We start from the raw sequence: 18,020 nt of genomic DNA, 5'->3' as shown, positions 1-18,020 counted from the left end.
AGGTGACAGTGAATGCAGGGGACTAAATGCATAGGATTGGGTCCCAACATGCATAGGACTGGGCTGCCAAATCCGTACTGCAGGATTAAGATGGATCATTATAGTATTGCAATGGGGTGTTGCAATACTTGCAGGTGGGGGGCGGGGGGAGGTAAGCCCCATTCAGCTGAGCAGGTATGCATAAGGCTGCAGTGCAGATCAATTTAAAACAGAGGATTTTGCTTGAACAGACTTAAGAATTTAGCCATGAAGCATTGACCAGTGTAATCCTATGCATGTTTGCCCAGAAGTAAAATCCCAGTATGTTCAAGGGTAAAGGTAAAGGTAAAGGGACCACTGACCGTTAAGTCCAGTCGCAGATGACTCTGGTGTTGCAGCGCTCATCTCGCTTTACTGGCCGAGGGAACCAGGGTTTGTCCGCAGACAGTTTTTCTGGGTCATGTGGCCAGCATGACTAAGCTGGTTCTGGTGAACCAGAGCAGTGCATGGAAACACCGTTTATCTTCCCACTGGAGCAGTACCTATTTATCTACTTGCACTTGATTTGCTTTCAAACTGCTAGTTTGGCAGGAGCAAGGACTGAGCAACGGGAGCTCACCCCATCGCGGGGATTTGAACTGCCAACCTTCTGATCGGCAAGCCCTAGGCTCGGTGGTCAGGGGTCCTTTACCTTTACAACATATACTGGATTGTACTGCCGGGGACCATCCATAAAGCACACAAATCTTTTTAGGACTTGCTTAAGTCTCTTTTGTCCCTTGACACACTTTGCCTGGTTCTAATATATTAAAATTCAGGTTGTTACAATATCAGTATCTAGGGTTGCCATACACCCGGAATTTCCTGGATATATCCAGTCGGAAGCAGTGTCCAGGCAGAAATCGCTGAAATGTACGGATTTTCACTGTTTGACATATGGCAACCCTACACAATCACTTCCAGGCATACCAATAATGTATGGATGGTGTTGTTGTTGTGAGGCTGCACTACTTAAAATCCTCAGCAATTCAGAACTATGTTCAATGTGCCTTACTCTCAGGGAAGTGCATGCCTGCAGTGGCAAGCGCAGTGCCTGTGCAGGATTGCAGCCCTAAGCTACCTATTTAGAAGTTGTTTCCACAAGGGGACCACAGCTCCATCTGTCCACATCCTCAAAATGTGGATGCTCATTGTAACACCAGATCAAAACACTTCAGAAAGTGGCCTAGACTGTGGACTTTTCCCTCTCTGGCTTCTCCAAGTGTGAAAAATGAGTCTGGATAACAACCTCCTGAGAGATAAGGCAGAGGAGGCACCTGGAGTGGGAGAGAGCTGCTTCCTATCAAATTGAAGCCAGAGAGGGCTCGGGCCTGGAAGATGCTCAAATCCCCGTTGTTGTCCGGCCTACTGTCAGAGTATGCTCAGTAATCACACAGCACATAGCTGGAGTTAACTCTTCATTAGCAAAAACATGATCTCCACAGACATGGCTGAGTGTCAGGCCTAATGAGCACATTATTCCTGATGGTTTTCATAGAATCTTAAGAGTTGAAAGGGACCTAAGAGTCATTTAGTCCAACCCCCTGCAATGCAGGAATCTCAGCTAAAGCACCCATGAGAGATGGCCACCCAACCTCTGCTTGAAAACCTCCAACGAAGGAGAGCCCATAACACCCTGAGGGAGACTGTTTCATTGTCAAACAGCTCTTGGTGTCAGAAGGGTGGTTTTTTGTTTTTGTATGTTTAGCTGGAACTTACTTTCCTGCAAGGGATGCAGGTGGCACTGTCGGTTAAACCACAGACCCTAGGACTTGCCGATCAGAAGGTCAGCGGTTCGAGTATCCTCCATGGAGTGAGCTCCCATTGCTCGGTCCCTGCTCCTGCCAACCTAGCAGTTCTAAAGCACATCCAACTGCAAGTAGATAAACAGGTATCACTCCAGTGGGAAGGTAAACAGCATTTCCATGCGCTGCTCTGGTTCCCCAGAAGCGGCTTAGTCATGCTGGCCAGATGACTTGGAAGCTGTACACTGGCTCCCTCGGCCAATAAAGCGAGATGAGCGCCGCAACCCCAGAGTCAGCCACGACTGGACCTAATAGTCAGGGGTCCCTTTACCTTTACTTTCCTGCAACATGAAGCCATTGGTTTGAGTCTTGCCCTCCAGAGCAGGAGAAAACAAATTTGCTCCCTCCTCCATGTGACAGCCCTTCAGATATTTGAGGAAGGCTACCTCCTCTCAGTTTCCTCTTTCCCAGGCTCCTTCAACTGTTCCTCATAAGGCTTGGCTTTTGCGCCACAAAATCAGTTGCCGAGACTGAAAGTCTTCCCACAGCTGTCTAAGTACCATCTTCTCCAGAGCTTTCCCCAAGCAATCAGAGAGTGTGCCTTCATGAAGCCTGTCACCACTCTGCCCTTTTCAGCCCTCTTCTGGTTCTGGGAAACAAACGGAGAGGGAACTTGCTGCTTGTGTGTGTGTTTGTGGGGTGGGGGGTGGGGGGTGGGTAAACTACACTTCCCATGATTCTTTGTGGAGAAATGTACTTTAAATGTTTAGTGTGCATGCAGCCTCTAGTTAGTGTGCAAAACAAGAAGAAAACACTCCCCATATGCTCTGGACTTCACAAAAACACTAAAACAAACATCAGAAAAAAATAGTAAAAATTAGTTAAAATACTAATAAATAATATAAGCACGACAGACAGAGGTTAAAAGCAACTCAGATGATTAAGGAGGTCTTTCTGTGGTCTAGAAAGGACAAGGTAGGCATATGATGAGGGTTCCTAGAGAGAGCTGCATAGATTGCATGGTTTAATCAGCTTTCAGAGAACATTTTACCCCTCATGCAATTACAATCCTGTGGAGGAGAGAGAGTCCCTCCACATGTTCCACACCAAGTAAACATGGATAGAATTGCACTGTCAGGTTTCCTTTAATCATATACTGACAATTGGATTTTAAAGACAGAACAGATATTTCATGCTCCCTTCTGTATCTCACAAAGAGTATCTGAATTATTGTTCATCAGACTCCGGAATTCTGTTCCTCAAAGAGTTTGTAGCTGATCATTGAATTGCAGCTGATTGTTGAATCGCTACTGTTCTAAATCTGAAAAAAAAACCCCAATTAGAATTATTTTCTAAAGAGAATGAAAATCAAAGCAGCTTGCAAATCGTTTTGCAAATGCACGGAAATTTATAACAAATTGATCAGCCATCCATATTTTAATCAATTAATCAACTTATATTCTTTTGAAGCAATTCAAAGAAACACTGTCATGGTTTCATGGAGATTCCGTTCTGTTTTAATCTGCCCATTCATCCTTGGCGGGGGAAGTTTTCAATATTTAACCAAAATGGGATTTCTCTCTCTCTATCTCCCCCCTCCCCCCCGCCTTTCATTTTTTGAAGGTGAGGATTAGATTTTCAGTGGGACAGCCCAAGAGCACTAATTTATTTGATCAGATTAAAGCTGCATGCTTTTGTGAAACTCTCTAGGGGAACAGATTAGAGTAAACCTTGTTTGCAAATGCTCCAATACACAAACCGAGGGGAGTCACACTCCAGCCGCCTGGCTGAATCTTGCTGTTTCTGTTGTTAAATGCTTGTTACACTTTTCAAAGGAGGTGCTAGAGATTCTGGTACATAATGCTTTACATTTTTTCTTGTTGAAACATCCCTTGGTGCTTGTACTCTAAATTTCTGAGAATTCTTTTTCTTGTTTACAGACTAGCTGTGAAGTACTTTCAGCACCTTCTCATTCTACCAAGTCCACATGGCATTGTTGTAATGTTAATAAGGATTTACCTTTTTCTGCAGAAAATCGGATGTTAAAAAAGACTATTACCAATGACCCATTTGAAATATCCCTACGACCCTTTTGAAAAAGCAAACTCCCTGTCTGGGAGCACCACGTGGGTCTGCCTGTTTTCTACTGACCCCACATGTGTAGTAAATGGATACATATTACAAGAACCCCAGAAGTCTCCAGTATTCTCCCATAGGCTCAGTAGCTTGGAAAAGTTAACTTCCTTCACTGAAACTCTTGTTGCCTTCTGTGAGGTTCACCTGGGCACAAGGCAGGTGAGGTGAAGCACAGCATGAACCACTCCCAGCAGTGCGACTAGGGGGTGCAGAAGGGGTTGATAGCCCCAGGCAGCACTGGGCCTGCAGGATGCCCGAGCTGCCATGTCCCTCCCAGTGTGGTGTAGTGGTTAAGAGCAGTGGACTTGTAATCTGGTGAACGGGTTCGCTTCCCTGCTCCTCCACATGCAGCTGCTGGGTGACCTTGGGGCAGTCACACTTCTCTGAAGTCTCTCAGCCCCACTCACCTCACAGAGTGTTTGTTGTGGGGGAGGAAGGGAAAGGAGAATGTTAGCCGCTTTGAGGCTCCTTCGGGTAGTGATAAAGCGGGATATCAAATCCAAACTCTTCTTCTCCTTCTCCCGGGTGTCCACCCAGGAGGGGCATGGCAGCTCGGGCACCCTGCAGGCCCAACGCTGTCCAAGAAAGCAGCGCGAGGGCAGCACAAGGCAGCAGCATTCCTCCCGGGTGCTGGTGGGGCTTGCGGTGCCTCTAGCCACACCCCAACACAGAGTTTGCTGGAATGCAAAAGTGTGAACCCCCTGGTCTCTGCAGAATGAGAAGCTTCCATCTGCTTGGACTCAAGAGATAAGAATGGTTTCCGATTATTACATTGCAAATAGTGTGAACCGATATTTCCTGTCAGAAAAGGTCCCAGTGTATCTTGAGCAACAGATGATTCTTCAGGAGAGTAACTTTAAGGATGGGGGGGGGGATGTGTGTGCTTCAAATAGCTATGTTGCTGTATATAGATAGCAAAATCATAAAGCTGTTACAACAAATAGTCCATTCTGATGTTGCCTGATAATACACACATGGTTGCCGCTTTAAAGGTTGTCATGTAGGTAAATGTTAGATGTGTGCAGCAACTCCCCCAAATACACCTTGTATTAGTGGCATTTGGAAGCATCCTGATCCACTTTGCATCATTCTGATTCATTATTTGGGCCGGAATCTGCTCTGTGAAATCTGAAGCTGTTTTGCCCCCTTGACAATCATGGGGAATCTATGACTCACCCAGTTTTCATATAAATAAATGCATGCAAAGGAGTGATTAAACCTGCCAAATTTCAGGGGGTGGGATCATACAGGGGAACCTTTAAACCTTTTCTCTTTAAGCCTGCAACTTTTTAATTCCTGCCCCGTCAAAATAGGATGCAAATTGCAGGCATGGTCATCCCTTCTGAGGGGATGTAGCTTGACAAATTTTAGAAGGATGGGTGTAGTACTTCTTTGTCAGCTTGGGGTGGGGAAACAGAAATCACACACCCTCTCAAAGGGTCTTTGGGGCAATTAGCTTGACAACTGGGACACAGAGGAGGTGCCCTGGGTAAGAATCCTGCCAAAGTCCAAACAAATATGTCCTGGGACTGTCAGGTGAGTTTGTTACTGAAAAAACTGGAAAAGTAACCATTTTTTTTCTCACCAGAATTCTCCTCACTTTCTTGGAAGTACCTAGAAGAAAAGAAGAAGAGAGCTACAGTTTTGTTTGTTGGGAAATAGAATTACTGGGAAAGAATTAGGATACCCCAGTAGCCTAACTTTGCCACTCACGCCCTCCTCTCCGAGCCAAAACTCAGACAATGACAACCCACCTGAAGAACAACTCTGCTTATTTGCTTTAGTAGCCCTCCCACCGATTACTGTGATTGGCATGCAATGGGGCAGCCACTCACTGTCATCAAAAGTTAGGCCTGTCCGTCAATATGAAATGGCTCCTCCCACCTCTCCTTCCCTCCTTTCTCAGGTCCTCAAATGTTTCCCCAGTTGACTTGGTTTTGTTTCTCAGAAAAGAATAGGGAAGTTGTGGAGAAAGGTTGTTCCTTTGGGGAAAACTGAGGCTTGAAGCATTTAATAAGAGGAAGGGCAAATAGATGTTGCTGCCTTCATGAAGGTATGCAAAGCATCTGGGAGTGCATATTTTATTCTGAAGCTGGGCACCGCAACCTTTATATATAATTCTACAAAAGGAAGGAAGAGCTACAAATTTCAGAGGCGTCAAGAAAAGACAGGCCTGCACACCTCTCTGATCGGGTTCCCCCTGCTCCCAGCCATTGTAGCAAAGGAATACATGAGCAGGAATGCCTCCCTTATAACCCACACATGGTTGGGAGCTGAGGAGAACACAAGTTATCTCCTGGAGTGCTGTCATCTTTTTTATCTGAGTTATAAATAAAAGAGAGTTTTCTGATTCGAGTCCAAAGAGGTGATCGGTCAGGGAGGTAAGATCCCCGAGAGAATCCTGCCCACGAGCTCTTATCAGACAAGATTAGGGTCCCTTGAATTCAAAAGGGGAATTCAAGGCACGGTAAGAAATCTGTCCTGTTTTTTTAAAAAACAGATCCCCCAGAAAGGGCTTTCACCCTGGAAAAAGGGCAAGCGTTGATAGTGGGGAGAAGGGAGGATTGGAATAAATGGCAGAAACATCACAGGGCAGTCCAAAAGTTTGAGAAGGGTTGCCTGAACGCTTGGCGCTGCCAGGAAACTTTCCGTGCTTTAATGTGCTGTGATTTAAAGAGAAGACAAAAATTGACATCAGAATTAAAGATTAATCAAGAATATACACCGAGTAAATATTTTCTAAAAGTGCTGGGCCGGTTGCTGTGAAAACAAAACGAAATCGTTTTGGTGCTGTTCCTGGTTTTGCTCATGGGCTGTCCATATTCGGTCAACGTCTATTCTTAAAAATGAGTATTTAGGTTGTCCGGGGAGGGCGCATCACCCAGGGCTGGAGCACACTCTGCACATGGAACGTTCCGGGTCCAATCCTTGGCAAAGACATCTCTGAGCATAGCCAGGGGGCAAATCCTCAAACATTATTGAAAAGTGTTAAAAATTAACTGAGGTTCTGCCCCCCCCCAGTAGACATCTGCCCCCCTAGCAAAAGCCTGTTCCCCATAATGTCCTTTTTCGGGGGATTTTTACCTGTGATCTCCCCCAAAAAGCTCAGCAACTTTTTGTCCCCCCCAAAAAAAAATCCTGGCTATACCCATGGACCCTTCCCCAAGATTTTGGCTGGGGTTGATGGGAATTCAACAACCCCTGAATGGTCATGGGTCCCCATCCTAGTTTTATAGCATCCTCTCCCATGTGCACAAATGAGGCTAGGTTCACCCTGGAAAAGTCTGACGCAACCATTGGTTTTTCTGCACCCTTTTTTTTTTACAGATTTGTTTATTATTCTTATCACATGGACTCCAGAGTTCTACATGACAGGCAAAAGAAAGGCAATGTTTTGATTTATGAGAGATGGTTTGTATCCATGTGTGCTTGTGACAGCAGGCTCTGATTGACTGTAGGAGAATTTGAGAGGGAAGACTGTATAGCATTGGTTTCTAATCTGTGTCAAGTATTAGGAGATCTTTGTAAATGTGGAATTCCACTCAGACTTGAAGCACAGTATGCCTTTCTGTCTTAACTAAATGTACTGTGGTTATAAATGGATCGAGCACCACGAGTCGAATTCATCCCTGGAGGAACCTAATTGAACTCAATAGTTTTTGCAGGAGTCTTTGTGCCGGAGTCAGTTGGCTGACTTTGGGCAAATGTTTGCTGCATTCACTTGTGGATTTGGCTTGCTGCTAAAACAAAGATAGCCTTCCCTTCCTTTCATATGAAAAATGTATCCGAGTGGGGTTGGAGTCAAAGACCTCCTCCACTTGGACATAGATTAAGATGGCTCTAAACTTTTATCCAGTGTAAGTTCCTTTATAAAGATACAACATAAAAAGTGCACAAGTGAATTCAGAGCTTCATGCCTTTGACATTCGTAGGATGGGATTTCTGTTGCATGTCGGTTTGAAATCCATAAACTCGTTAAATCCAAATACTATTTGGATTGAATCCAATTTAATCATACAGTGGAATTTGCATTCCAATTCTAAATATTTGACTGGATGATTCTGGCCCAGTGTCCTTGCAGTACTAGCACCTCATATCATCATATTTGGTATACCGTATTTTTCGCTCTATAAGATGCACCAGACCACAAGACGCACCTAGTTTTTGGAGGAGGAAAACAAGAAAAAAAAAATCTGAATCCCAGAAGCCAGAACAGCAAGAGGGATCGCTGCGCAGCGAAAGCAGCGATCCCTCTTGCTGTTCTGGCTTCTGGGATAGCTGCGCAGCCTGCATTTGCTCCATAAGACGCACACACATTTCCCCTTACTTTTTAGGAGGGAAAATGTGAGTCTTATAGAGCAAAAAATACGGTACTTCGTTTTAAGCAATCTAGCAAAGTAGTGAATCTTCTGACCAAAACAAAAATGAGTTAGCTCAGGAATTGGACTACTTAGGACATTTGGAAGAAAGGTATCAGTCTAATCCTCAGTGTGTCAACCTCATGGCCCCCCACCATTTATATCATACCCATCTAAGAGGGTTCAGGGCAGTGTACATGCACTCTACTTTAATTTTGTAACAATTATATGGGGAAGTTCAGGTGGCTAGTCACTGACCTAAGTCTGCCCAGTGAGCTTCATGACTTAGTATGGACTGGAACCTGGTTCTTCAGCTCCAGCCAATGGTCAGGGACATGGAGGTAGTAGTCCAACAACATCTGGAGGGACACAGGTTCCCTACCCCTGGCCTAAAGTCACCTACATTGGTAATTGCAGATGTGGTTCACTATTAATATTGTCAGTCTACTCAACTAGCTTTCTGTAGCCATTCTTGCCTTGTTAGCATCTTCAGTAAGGCAGAAAGTGCGCACATGGATTCCCAGCTGAAATGAAAGGGAAGAAAGGCTTCCAGATATGTGGCTGTATACATATGAAGAGTCTTCTTCTCTTGGGAATCCATCCCACCTTCCATGTCTATACCCACCTATGGTATCATAGATGGGAAGGTAAGGGAGCAGGTGGTGCTGAAGTCTAAACCACTGAGCCTCTTTGGCCTGCTGATTGGAAGGTCGGCAGATTGAATCTGTACAACGGGGTGAGCTCCCATTGCTATGTCCCAGTTCTACCAACCTAGCAGTTCAAAAGTCCAAGTAGATTAATAGGTACCACTGTTGTGGGAAAGTAAACAGTGTTTCCATGTGCTCTGGCACTCGTTACGGTGTCCCGTCGTGCCAGAAGCGATTTAGTCATGCTGGCCATATGACCCAGAAAGCTGTCTCTGGACAAACACCAGCTCCCTCGGCCTGAAGCGAGATGAGTAGGTTATGAGTAAGTGATGGTTTTGCTGTAAATTTCCTGGGCCATCTTCAAGTACCAGAGGTATCTAGTCTGACCTTCTCCAGCATGGATGGTGAAAGTTTCCCTAGGTAGTCATTCACTGGAAGGAATTACTTGTCTTTCTGAGAAGCAAGTGAATACCATTGAGTCCAACAACTCATACTTGAAGTGGAGCATATCTTTCAGAAAGCAATCCAGTCTTAAATTCAAGATTGCAAGCAATGATGAATTTACTATTTCCTTTGGTGGGCTGCTCCAGCAGTGACTTGTTCTTGCTGTCCAGACAGTTTTTGTCCTCTTTCCAGTTTCAATTTTTCTAACTTCAGACTGCAGCCATTATCTATGCACGTACCTTGTTGCTTTGCCTCGCTCCCAGACTTTTAAATAGCAAGACTCCTTGGGCCTTAATTTTTGTCTGGCATCATTTCAGTTTAGTCTTAAATGCTGTTTAGAAGAAGACGAGGATGACAACGAAGAAAGATGGAAGGAAATTGTCTTCTGACTCTGCACGTATCAATCTTGTCCTGCAATTTTTTTCATTGGCTATCTTCACATGAAGATCATTCTTTTTTCACTCCACCTCTTTTTCAAAGGCCTCACCCATCTTTTAGTGCTATCAATTTATAGGCATGCCACTACAGGGTGTGTTGTTGTTGTTGTTGTTGTTGTTGTTGTTGTTGTTGTTGTTGTTTTTTTGGGGGGGGTTTATCAAACTCCAAAGCCCATCCAGCCAAACAACAATAACCTGTAATTTTAAGTGAATTTAAGATTGTTTGCTGGGACAATCAGATGAAGGAGCAAGAAAGATGAGGTTATAATGTCTCGGGACAAAATCTGCTAAAATAAGTGGATCTTGAGAAAACCCTTAAAAGAGCAAGGTGGCTTTAATTATTAGGTGCATGGAGATAACTCCAAAGACAGGGAACAATATGGAAGAATATATAGTGACAGTTGTTGGAGGAGACATATTTCTGAAACAATATATTGCTACATACTTAAAATCCTTATGCAGTACAGCTCTCTCTCAGTGTGTGGGGTGTTGCAAATTTATCATTAGCTATAAAACTGTAAAACTTGCATGGATATGAAGATTATCTAGTCAAACCTTCTTGCTCCACCATGGAGACAAGATTCTCTAAATATTCCCAGTAGATGAGCCTGTGCAACAGAAGGAATGGAATGCAGTCTATTATTAACTTAGATGACAATGTGCTACGAAGACCAAGATTCACCATGCCAGATGGAAAGAAATATTAGGTTCTAACAACAAGCCAGCTTGGCTTCAGTGGAAGTCAAAACCTCACCCCCATACAACAGAATCTGACTTTGGGGGAAATTCTGTTCCAGCTTACGACTATCAGATAGACCTGCCTGTTGGATTTTTGGAATAAATTCATGTGGGAAAGTTTGCCCCTGCTTCTTTTTCAATCATGCCCATCTTTGAGAGAAAGAAAATCTTTTCCAAATTTTAGTGTTGTGGGGGGGGGGGGAGAACTTTCCCCATCACAAAATATGATCTGTATTCTATTAGGCATTTGTGAACTGTTTCTGCTTTTGGCTTTTTGAGAAAATGTGTGTGAGCTCTAGGCATGAAAGTATCTTATCTTATCTAGGCATGAAAGTATCTCTGAAATAATGTAAACATCAAGGTTTGCACAATAATACACTCAAGTTTCTGGACTTAGAACATACTTCCCCAGTATGTTAGCTTTCCATGTTAGGTTTAAAGATTTACCTTGCTTTACCTGAGTGTTTCATTCATTAACCCACAAGCAAGCAGGAAAAGGGTAGATTGGAGTGATATATGTGTCTCATTTAAATACATTTCTATACCAGAAATGACCAAAAGAAACAAATGCTTTCTGATAAGTAAATCCCACTGTCTCCTGTGGTGCTTTCTCCCAGGTAAGTGTGCAAAGGATTACAGTCTTTACCAAATAAAGCATTGGAATTGGCTGAAGTGATGACTAGGCTGGGTTGGGGATTAAATTTTGTGTCACCACTTCCTCAAGTGTTCTGAAGTTTTAGGGTACCCTTCCTGGTCCAGTGCTCCTGGAAGAGGAGAACCCTGGAGACTTCACCTACCTTGCTGTTGGTGTTTAATTATGATAAATGGCTTCTTTCTTTGGTGATCCTTCATGGCTGAGTAAGATTGCCTTCCATGAACATGGTCTTAACAGTGTGTCTGTAAGTGACTGTGGAGGCCAATTCTAGATCCACACATCTTTCCACTGTGGGGACATAAGTTTCCAGGCGGGAGATGATCACAGTGAGGATTTGCCAAATGAGCCTTCCTCTTACTGTAGCTTGTTTCTTCCTTTTGTCCTGAGTTTGCGCTTCTTCAAAGTCCATGACACCTTTGGTAAAGGCTATTCTCCAATTGGAGTGCTCAATTTCCCCCAATTTTCCATGCTTATACAGCATTTTTTCAGATTTATCTTGATAATGTCTTTACACCTCTTTTGTTGTCCGCCAGTATTTTGCTTTCCATTCTTAAACTGAGAATAGAGTAGTTGCTTTGGAAGACGATAGTCAGGCATCAGAACCACATGACCAGTCCAACGAAGTTGATGTTGAAGAATTATTGCTTCAACACTGGGGATCTTGGCTTGTTCCAGTACACTGACATTAGTTTCTATATATATGTAGAGCAGGTGGGAATCAGGCAGATACTGTATACAGAGCGCTGTCTTAATTTGAAAATGAATGAATGAATGAAGTTGCTGAGTTATTGCAGAAGTTGGCCTCTCCAGTTGGGGCCAAGATGCTTCTGCTCCATGATGACACTAGTTCCTTCCTGCTTTTGTCTCTTTTCCCTCCTTGTGCCCCCTCATGCCACTTGAAGCAGATTCCTTCACCTTGCTGCCAGACACAGCTGCCTTCAATTTGTCTAAATCCAAACTCTTGCTGTTACTGCCCCTCCATCACCTTAGCTTAAAGTCCAAATCTGGCTTTCAGCTTCCACCTAGCTAAGCAGAAGCTATGTCACCCGTTGTTGTTGTTGTTACAGCTTGGGGTTACACTAAGGCCTGAGGAAAGCAATTCTGTGTATTCAGAGAGCTTAGGCTTATCTATTTGCAACCCAACTTTGCTTACAAACCCAGACAAGCTGAGGCTGTGGGTGATGTAAGCAGAGCAGACAGGGCCACTTCTGTTTCCTGTCTAGGGCCTTCTTCCTGGCATTCCAGCCTGTCCTTTGGTGTGTGTAGCCATGGCTCCAAAGGGAAGAGAGCACTGCTCATGTCAGAATGCTGGATGGGCTTGAAACAGCACTCGAGCCTTCATGTCTCCCTAAATATTTCATCTAAACTGAGTTGCCGCTTCAGCCAGATACTGCTAAAAGGATGATTCAGACCATGCTCATTTGCTGAACTCTTCACTAAACACAGGCAAAGGAAACCCTTTGCCTTCTGCTATATAGCACAGAGCCATAGACAGCATCTGGGATCAAGCAGCTTTAGAGAAAGGTTGACTTCCAACTGCTTACTGGCCTTCATGGATTGATAAAACTGTTTCGAGATACTGCTGAAAGGGGAATGAGGGGACAAAGGGAAGGATCACAAGATGCAAGTGATGGCTTAGAGGTTTACTCATTCGACTAGGGGGAGTGCTGTTGCAGGCTTCCCATATGCATCTGGTTGGCCAATGTAGGACCAGAATGCTGGGCGAGATAGGGCTTTGATCTGGCTCTTCTCCTGTTCTTAATGAGCAGCTGGGAATGTTCTCCATTTTTAGACCATAAAATGTATGATTGAACACAAACAGGAACAATTGACTCCAAAGTATTTTGCCTTTGGAGAAATGAGGGGTGGGGAAAACACCAAATAATATATTTTTTCAGGTTAGTGAAGCTAATAAACTTCCAACTGAAGCTACGGGGAAGGTCTATTTTCTTGACAAATGTATCTTCTCAAATCATTGTTTGCAGAGATAATGTGGGGAGAGGCATATCTCATTGGTAGAACACATGCTTTTCTGGAGAAGGTCCAACGTTCAGTCCCTGGCATCTCCTCACCATCACCACTGCCACTGTAGGAACCAACTCCTAGGGGCTGAGGTCCCTTTACCACTCCATAAAATATTTGAGGGTGTCAGCTGCCCCATATTTTATTCAAGTTGGCACCCCTGCCTGCCACAACCCACCATAGCCTCCTCAGAAGGCTCCTACTGGTAGACTGGTAGCCTCTGACTCGCCATAAGAGAATAATTATATTTGGGGACTGTCTTAAAGGTTGGGTATTAAAAGGCCAAGTGTGATTGAATGTAAGCAAATCCGAAGTTTTGCATGTTGGGGAAACAATTCCTAATTTCCCATATATGCTAATCGGACTGAACTGGTGGTGACTAACCAGGAATGGGACCTTGGGGTTGTAGTGGATAGCTTGATGAAGATGTTGACCCAGCTGTAGAGAAGGCAACTTCTGTGTTAGTGATCTTTAAGAAAAGCATTGGAAGTAAAATGGCCAGTGTTATGCACATTTACAGTTGAGACCATGCTTAGAATACAGCGTACAGTTCTGGATGCCACCCTTCAAAAAGGAAACTGTAGAATTCAGAAAGGTTCAGAAAAACAACCAACATGAGCAAGGGAGCAACTCTCCTATGAAAAAGGTTACAGCATTTGGGGTTTTCTAGTTTAGAGAAAGGATGATTAAGGAGGGGCACAACTGAGGTGCATAAAATGAGGCATGGTACAGGGGAAAGGGACAGGCAGAAGTTTCTCCCTCTCTCACACAATACTAAAATGGAGCTAAATGGTAAACAAGAGAAAAAGGTAAAGGACCCCTGGATGGTTAAGTCCAGTCAAAGGCGACTATGGGGTTGCGACGCTCATCTGGCTTTCAGGTCAAGGGAGCCGCCATTTGTCCACAGACAGCTTTCCGGGTCATGACTAAATTGCTTCTGGCACAACAGAACACCGTGACGAAAACCAGAGCGCACAGGAACGCCGTTTACCTTCCCGCCACAGCAGTACCTATTTATCTACTTGCAGTGGCGTGCTTTTGAACTGCTAGGTTGGCAGGAGTTGGGACAGAGCAGCGGGAGCTCACTCTGTTGTGGGGATTTGAACTGCTGACCTTCCAACTGGCAAGCCCAAGAGGCTCAGTGGTTTAGACCACAGCGCCACCTGCATCCCTACAAATCAATGGACGATAAGGCTATCAATTGTTACTATCCACTGACTGTTTGCCACCTCTAGTGTTGGAAGAAGTATGTGTCTGGGTGCCAGTTGTTGGGGATCCCAAGTTGGCAGAATGATGTGGTTCTTGTGTCTTTCTCATGGAGGTCTGACCGGCATCTAGTTGATTATTGTGAGAAAAGGATATTGGATTAAATGGACCTTTGGTCTGCCCCAGCAGTGCTCTTCTCAGTGCTGTTTTTCTAGAAAAAGAAACTCACCATGAATGCCTCCATTGTTCTCTTACAATGGCAATGGCGTGCACCTGAGAGGTGCCAGAACTGAGTTTCGGCAAGTTCCAGTTGAAAAAAAGCCTTGACTCTTCTTGTTCCAAGCATCAATATTAGATTATGCTCAAATAGTCATGTAATAAGATTGTAGCCATAGCTATCTGGTCTGGACACCCAAAAAAGAATTCCTTTGCTTAGTATCCATTGGCAGTTTTCAGATGTATAATCACTTATTGCAATTTTTTTGTATATCTAAAAAAAGGGAGAACTCAACACCCTTAAACAACAAGCTACCTTGAGTGGGGTACTTAACTGCAGGCACTGAGATAGCTCATTTATATGTGACTGAACCTGCTGTCTGGAGGTCCCCAGCAAGTTAACTGTAGGTAGATCGAACAGCCTCAGGTCAAACATCTGCAAGGAACATGTGCCTGATTTCCTCAGCAGCTCCCTTGAGATGGCAGATGGCATACGAGGCACTGCATTGCAACTGCTACTGATGGTATTGAATGCAAATACCAGGCAGCCTCTGGGAGATGTTAGTTAATAGGAAAATGCTCCGAAACAAATTCACTCAGTTAATCTAGGCAATATAAAAAAAGGAAAGTGAAAGAACAAGGGTCCAATCATTTTGCGAAGCAACATGAAAGCTTTTCAAGGCTGACTTTTTAACGTTCTTTCCAGCTCACGTTATTTTAATGAGTGACTTAGGCTGACTGTAGAATCTCATTGACCCTTTGGGAAGCTGGAACACATTGAACGAGAGAGCAAGAGAGAGGGGTGTGCTTTATATCCTTGGGATTATCCTTCATTTTGTCCTTGCAATCAGTAATTCATACAGGTGCAAGGACGCAGGATTTGGGTGTGGACTGTTTTGGACTCACAGCTAATTGGGATAATGCACCAATGAATTATGGGCATCCCACCATCACACAGGTATTTGTTCAGCTAAAAAAAGCTTACAAATGACTTTACTGTTGGAAAGAATGAACGTGATGCTATTAAATTATTCCAGAGAAATCCTGTGCATCATTTCTTAATCTTGGGGAAAACACAAGTACTCTAGAGCAGCCTTTTCCAACCCTCGGTTAAATGATGATGATGATGATGACGATGATGATGATGATGAACATCTTGCCTTGAGTGAATTTCCTAATAGACTAATATTTGAATTCGACCTAGTACCATATCTGTTTTTAAAAGCTCTCAGATAGAATTTGAATTTTCTGTCCAACAAAACCAATTTTCTGTTTTTGCTTATGAGTTCAAAAATGTGCCGAGCCTTGTTTGTTTCACTGCAACTTAAAATATTATCCAGACTTGCCATTTAGAAACTCTTAGTGCCATTTGAATCATGTGCCATTTTGAACCTGGATCGAGGAAAGAAAGAAAGAAAAGGCAAAATTAAGTACACTTGTCTGCAATCAGTGGAATGAACAACATGCTATGGTGGAAGCATCTGCCTAACTACTTTGTTTAATAAAGACATGGATGAGATGATAGCCTCCAAATAAATAGTTCAGAAGCATCCAAGTTCAGATTTCCAAGAGTCCCTTTTGGAAATGAGATGCAGGTTAAAAAGTCAGTTCTGCAACCAAAAGAAACTTCATCAAGTGCTTTTTGAGTGCCTTCTGTACATTCTGCTTTGTGTGTTCACTTTCTAATGAAATCCCACACACCGTGAACTAATCCACCTCAAGCACCACAAGCTTGTCTTGGGGAGTTTCATCTTCCTGGGCACCCACATGCTTAAAAGTATACTCCCCTTCAAATGGGATGCAAATTGGCAGGTATATAATTACAGCGGTAATTAACATATTTTATGAGGAACAAATTTCAGAGCGTAAGATACACCCCACTACCAATTATCCCAAAATCATATTGCTAACTACCTATTATCCTTTACTGAGACAAACATAAAACCGCAAGGCTGGGTCAACCTTGTTTTATGGGACCAACATTTGGTAAACCCCTGGGTTACAACCGTGCATCATCTGAAATATCATGAGATGAAGGCACAGGGAGAAGCCCATGTGCCATCACTCAGTCCTAAAGGCATTAACCCTGATTCAATTGTAATCATGGGCAGTCAGTCATATAAACAATGCACGGCCCCATGCAAGAATGCACCATGGGGGAAAAACAAACAAACATGGTGGTGCTGGTTCCCTAGTTCTTTCTCTTTTAAAAACATTTTCTCCCAATAGTGGGGGGAAGTGGAATTAATTGATTTATATATATTAGCAACTTTGTACCAATGTAACATTTTTATACGTGACAGTGTATTTTTGTAATATTTTGTTTGAGTGGTCTGTTGTTGCTTCCGTTTTCTGTGCACTGTTTGGAGATCTTTTCTATATATTAAGCAGCAAGTTTTGCCTGCAAGAGGTAGTGTATGATTAGTGTCACTCACTTGTGGGGAATTAGCCCCACATTTCGAGAAGAAATACTTCTGCTCAACCTGCACCCCCCACCCCTCCGGCAGCTGTTTCTTGCAATTTCTCATCTGTTTACCATTTCTGAGTATTTCAGACAGGAAATAGTTTCTTACACTGGAGACTCATAAAAATTTGTGGTGGTGCTGATTTTCTGATTCCCCTCACCTTTTTAATATTCTCTCCCAAAATTAACAGGGTATGGGGATTTGAGTGGGAAAATGGCCCCGAAGGGAAAGGGTTAAGCGCTTCCCCTTTGTGGATCTTCCACTCAGGGCCGCAATCTCTCTCAGATGCTTTTTGGAAACAGGATAAGAATGTTGCATGTGTTACCACATGTAGTTTGGCCTTCTGAGTATCAGGCAGTGCCATTTTTCTAGAGGAAAAAAAGAGGTGTCAGAGCTCACCATGAACTTCATCATGAACTTGTTCTCTTAGAATGGCAATGGTGCCCACCTGAGAGGTGCTGGAGCTGAGTTCAAGTGAGCTCCAGCTGAAAAACAGCTCGAGTATCAAACAATGAAAATATGAAAAAGAATATGAATTGGACAAGGGTGATTTGTATGTTATACATAGAATGTGGAACATGGCTGACAATAAAATATAGGTTAGGAAATACTGAACACTGAAAGTTAAATGCCATTGGATGTTGAGTGTTAGACATTTAGGGTTAACAGCTTTTCAGCTGGCCCTGATCCTGTGGCCTTTTAACAGAAGTTAGTCACCCAGAATTGCAGGAAGAATCCAATAAGGAGCCGCCTAATCTTTAGACTTCAGCAAAGCATTGGTAAGAGAGCTTTTGATTTATAGGCCGGGACAACTGAAAATATTTTCCCGATTGAGAAACACGCTTCTCTGTCAGCTATTTTTAGCAGGAATAGTCGCACTAAAGTTGTTGGTTTTTTCCAATTAGTTACACACACATATATTTATTATTGCAA

This window comes from Podarcis erhardii (genome assembly GCF_964252035.2).
Source record: "Podarcis erhardii genome assembly, chromosome: 3".
Lineage (NCBI taxonomy): Eukaryota > Metazoa > Chordata > Lepidosauria > Squamata > Lacertidae > Podarcis > Podarcis erhardii.
Note: the sequence above shows the minus strand (reverse complement) of the source record.